Here is a 6,151-nt window from a genome sequence, read left to right as displayed (position 1 = left end):
ATAAAAGAAACTTTACTAAAGCTCAAAACACACATTACACCTCACACAATAATAGTGGGGGATTTCAACACCCCACTCTCAGCAATGGACAGATCATGGAAACAGAAACTAAACCGAGACACTTTGACATTAACAGAAGTTATGAACCGAATGGACTTAACAGACATCTATAGAACATTTCATCCTAAAACAAAAGAATATACCTTTTTCTCAGCACCTCATGGTACCTTCTCCAAAATAGACCATATAATTGGTCACAAAACAAGCCTCTACAGATACAAAAAGATTGAAATAATCCCTTGCCTCTTATCAGATCACCATGGAATAAGACTGGTCTTTAATAATGACAAAACCAATGGAAAACCCATGTGCACATGGAAACTGAACAACTCTCTACTCAATGATGACTTGGTCAAGGAAGAAATAAAGAAAGAAATTAAAGACTTTTTAGATTTCAATGAAAATGAGGACACATCATACCAAAACTTGTGGGACTCCATGAAGGCAGTGCTAAGAGGAAAACTCATAGCTCTAAGTGCCTACAAAAAGAAACTGGAAAGAGCACACACTAACAAGTTGACTGCACAACTAAAAGCCCTAGAACAAAAAGAAGCAAATACACCCAGGAGGAGTAGAAGGCAGGAAATAATCAAACTCAGGGCTGAAATCAACCAAATAGAAACTGAAAGAACAATACAAAATATCAATAAAACCAGGAGTTGGTTCTTTGAGAAAATCAACAAGATAGATAAACCGTTAGCCAGATTAACCAGAGGGCACAGAGAGAGTATCCAAATTAATAAAATCAGAACTGAAAAGGGAGACATAACAACAGAAACGGAAGAAATTAAAAAAATCATCAGATCCTACTACAAAGGCCTATACTCAACAAAACTGGAAAACCTGGATGAAATGGACAATTTCCTAGACAGATACCAGGTACCAAAATTAAACCAGGAGCAGATAAACCATCTAAATAGTCCCATAACCCCTCAGGAAATAGCAGCAGTCATTAAAAGTCTCCCCACTAAAAAAAGCCCAGGACCAGATGGTTTTAGTGCTGAATTCTATCAGACCTTCAAGGAAGACCTAATACCAATTCTCTTCAAACTATTCCACAAAATAGAGACAGAAGGAACACTACCCAATTCGTTCTATGAAGCTACAATTACACTCATTCCCAAACCCCACAAGGACCCAACAAAGAAAGAGAACTTCAGACCAATCTCCCTTATGAACATCGATGCAAAAATACTCAATAAAATTCTAGCAAACCGAATCCAAGACCACATCAAAACAATCATCCATCATGATCAAGTAGGTTTTATCCCAGGAATGCAGGGATGGTTCAATATTCGGAAATCCATCAATGTAATCCACTATATAAACAAACTTAAAGAAAAAAACCATATGATTATCTCACTAGATGCTGAGAAAGCATTTGACAAAATTCAACATCCCTTCATGATAAAAGTCTTGGAAAGATCAGGAATTCAAGGCCCCTACCTAAACATAGTAAAAGCAATTTACAGCAAACCAGTAGCCAACATCAAGCTAAATGGAGAGAAACTTGAAGCAATCCCACTAAGATCAGGGACTAGACAAGGCTGCCCACTCTCCCCCTACCTATTCAATATAGTACTGGAAGTCTTAGCCAGAGCAATTAGACAACAAAAAGAAGTCAAAGGGATACAAATAGGAAAGGAAGAAGTCAAAATATCGCTATTTGCAGATGATATGATAGTATACTTAAGTGACCCCCAAACTTCCACCAGAGAACTCCTAAACCTGATAAACAACTTCAGCAAAGTGGCTGGTTATAAAATCAACTCAAACAAATCAGTAGCCTTCCTCTACATGAAAGATAAACAGACTGAAAAAGAAATTAGGGAAATGACACCCTTCACAATAGTTGCAAATAATATAAAATACCTTGGTGTGAATCTAACCAAGCAAGTGAAAGACCTGTATGACAAGAACTTCAAGTCTCTGAAGAAAGAAATTGAAGAAGATCTCAGAAGATGGAAAGATCTCCCATGCTCATGGATTGGCAGGATTAATATAATAAAAATGGCCATCTTGCCAAAAGCAATCTACAGATTCAATGCAATCCCCATTAAAATCCCAACTCAATTCTTCACAGAGTTAGAAAAGGAAATTCTCAAATTCATATGGAATAACAAAAAACCTAGGATAGCGAAAACTATTCTCAACAATAAAAGAACTTCGGGAGGAATCACCATCCCTGACCTCAAGCTGTACTACAGAGCAATAGTGATAAAAACTACCTGGTATTGGTACAGAGACAGGCAGGAAGATCAATGGAATAGAATTGAAGACCCAGAAATGAACCCACACTCCTATGGTCACTTGATCTTTGACAAAGGAGCTAAAACTGTCCAGTGGAAAAAGGACAGCATTTTCAACAAATGGTGCTGGTTCAACTGGAGGACAACATGTAGAAGAATGAAAATTGATCCATTCTTATCCCCTTGTACAAAGCTCAAATCTAAGTGGATAAAGGACCTCCACATAAAACCAGATACACTGAAACTAATAGAAGAGAAGGTGGGGAAAAGCCTCGAATACTTGGGCACAGGGGAAAAGTTCCTGAACAGAACTCCAATGGCATATGCTCTAAGATCGAGAATTGACAAATGGGACTTCATAAAATTGCAAAGTTTCTGTAAGGCAAAGGACACTGTCAATAGGACAAAACGACAACCAACTAATTGGGAAAAGATCTTTACCAATCCTTCATCTGATAGAGGGCTAATATCCAATATATACAAAGAACTCAAGAAATTAGACTCCAGGCAACCAAATTACCCTATTAAAAAATGGGGTATAGAGCTTAACAAAGAATTTTCAACAGAAGAAACTCGAATGGCCGAGAAGCACCTAAAGAAATGATCGGCATCCTTAGTCGTCAGGGAAATGCAAATCAAAACAACCCTGAGATTCCATCTCACACCAGTCAGAATGGCTAAGATTAAAAACTCAGGTGATAGTAGATGCTGGCGAGGGTGTGGAGAAAGAGGAACACTCCTCCATTGTTGGTGGGACTGCCAGATGGTGCAACCACTTTGGAAATCAGTGTGGCGGTTCCTCAGAAAATTGGACATAGCATTACCCGAGGATCCAGCTATACCACTCCTAGGCATATACCCAGAAGGTGCTCGAACATATAATAAGGACATATGCTCAACTATGTTCATAGCAGCCTTATTTATAATAGCCAGGAGCTGGAAAGAACCCAGATGTCCTTCAACTGAGGAATGGATTAAAAAAATGTGGTATATTTACACAATGGAGTATTACTCAGCTATTAAAAACAATGAATTTGAGAGGTTCCTAGGTAAATGGATGGAACTAGAAATTATCATACTGAGTGAGGTAAGCCAATCACAAAAGAACACACATGGTATTCACTCACTGATTATTGGATATTAGCCCAGAACCTTAAAATGCCCAAGATGCAACTCACAGGCCACATGAAGTCCATAAAGAAGGAAGACCAAGTGGGGGTGATTCGGTCCTTCTTAGAAGGAGCAACAAAATACTCAAGGGAGCAAATATGGAGACAAAGCGAGGGACAAAAACTGAAGGAGGGGCCGTCTGAAGACCTTTCCACCTGAGTATCCATCCCATGTGCAGTCACCAAAGGTAGATGCTGATGTGGAAGTCAGGAAGTGCATGCTGATAAGAGCCTGATATGGATGTCTCCTCAGAGGTCTTCAAGAGTCTGACATATTCAGAGGCAGATGCTCACAACTAGCCATTGAAGTGATTATGGGGTTCTCAATGGAGGAGTTAGAGTGAAGACTGAAGGAGCTGAAAGGATTTGTGGCCCCATGAGGAGAGCAACAATACCAACCAACCACAGCTCCCAGGGTCTAAACCACCAGCCTGGGAGCACTTATGGAGGGATCCAGGGCCTTAGCTGAATATATAAGAGTGGAGGGCCCTGCTGGGCACAGGTGGAAGATGAGATCCTTGACCTCATGAAGGCTGGACGCCCCAGGGGGTGGGAGTTTTGAGGGTGGGGAGGTGGGAGTGGGGGGTAGATAGAGGTTACATCCACAAAGAAGAAGGAGGAGGTGTGAGGGGATTGGGGGTTCCTGGGTGGGTGGGGGATGGGGTAAGGGGACAACATATGAAATGTAAATAAAACATCCAATAAAAAAATTAAAAAAAAAAAAAAAAAAAAAGAATTTGCACACAATTAGACCAAGACGTGCTCCAAGTCATTTCTGTTTGTAAAATGTATGTGTGTATTTCATACATCAATTTACTTCAGTCCAGCCCTCAGTGACTTCAATTATATCTGAGAAATGTATACATAATTCCATTTACCTTATCATAACTGAACAATTATAAAGTACATATAATTAATCTACTGAACAGATATGTTTACAACTCCTATCAGTGCAGGAGCTATTATTATTCAGCATATATTGGTATATAAGATACCTATAATATCTGGCCTACAGAGGTATTTAATTTACATTCTAATGTTGATTGTGTGCGTTCAAACAAATCCATCTATAATTTGAATGCAACAAGTGTTATGATAGAAATAGAAAAGGAGGGAAACAGGATGGTTGACTTGGTTTGGGAGAATGATTTATGTACCGTGTGTGAGTGTGTGTGTGTTTTGTGTATGTGTGTGTGTGTGTGTGTTAAATTCAACCCCATGCAAATACTCATGACTGATCAAAGAAATTCACGACTATCATAGTCCATAATAGCTTGAAATTAGGCAGCTGTTCATAGATATTTGTGGGTTTTTTTGTAAACCTTAAAATACAATTATTATATAGTTTTGAGACAATGCATTTTGTTTGAAATATGGGGAAAATGATAGTTAACATTTTTTCTAGTGCCTTAAATAGGATACTAAGTCTTCTTTATTTTTTTTTAGGAACTCCCTAGGAACAAACACATAATTTATATTTCTAACCTCTTTTGGTCTGTCATAAATTTTTAGCTTTTGCAAAATGATATCAATTTAGGAAATATATTACAAAGTCCTGTAAAGGGTACTGTGTAGTTTTGTGCTCATAGTTACATTCCTTGATGGTATTAGGTTTGCTATGATTTTAAGGTGGAGAAGTTAAAGATTTTAACAGGTTTGAAATATTTCTTCTCACATGAAGTAAATTCCAGCAGACAATGAGGCATTTAACCTGCAGCGGTGACATTTTCTAACATAAGACTAGTTTCCTGAGAAGCCAGCTTTCAGAGAGAGATCTCTGCTCCAGTGAGCTTCCTGCCCTTCAGGTGTGGACACTCACCAGGGCTGGCACTGTCTAGCAAGAGAAAACAATCTTATGTTCAGTTTAGATGTCTGGAACCAAAAACCATGAGTAAGTCACATCCCCAATGTCATTTTTTAAAAGTATAAACATAACTTTAAAAATATTGTTTACTGGGACTAGAGAGATGACTTTGTGGTTAAAAGCCCTTGCTATTTCTCTAGAAAATGTGAGTTCTGTTCTGGCACTCTCATAGCACCATAGTGACATTGTCCCTTTCTTGGACTTGGAAATCTTGGTGGAAATTCTTGTGTATTATTATTAATTGCCTTTTGCTAGGAAGTACTTTGATCACCTATTGTGATACCTCACTGAGTCACCCAGTACTTCCTAAGTGCTTTTTTTCTACATAAAATGTATAGAAATGTTTAAAGTTTATTTAAATATTTAAGTGTGGACAAGGATGAACAAGTCTGGATGATTTAAAACCCTGGTTTTCCCGTGGCTCGTTTTTCATTTTTTGGCAGGTAGAAATTTTACTGTCTTCAGGATTCCTCATGTCTCCTGATTAACTTTTGTGTTCCTAGAGTTGTCACGCTCCTCCATTTTCAACATGGCAGCCAGTGTGTTCTTATCAAAAGTAGGCTTTTGTTTTATTTAAATGGTTCCATATCACTGAGCATGGGGACCCCAATGGAGGAGTTAGGGAAAGGACTGAAGGAGTTGAAGGGGATAGCAACCCAATAGGAAGAACAATAATATCAACTAACCAGACCACCCAAAGCTCCCAGGGGCTAAACCACCAACCAAAGAGTTTATGCATGAAGGGATCCATGGCTCCAGCTGCATGTGTAGCAAAGGATTGCTTTATCTGGCATCAATAGGAGGGGAAG

Source organism: Grammomys surdaster, unplaced genomic scaffold, assembly GCF_004785775.1.
Source record: "Grammomys surdaster isolate TR1022 unplaced genomic scaffold, NIH_TR_1.0 126113, whole genome shotgun sequence".
Lineage (NCBI taxonomy): Eukaryota > Metazoa > Chordata > Mammalia > Rodentia > Muridae > Grammomys > Grammomys surdaster.
This window is presented reverse-complemented; position numbering follows the sequence as displayed.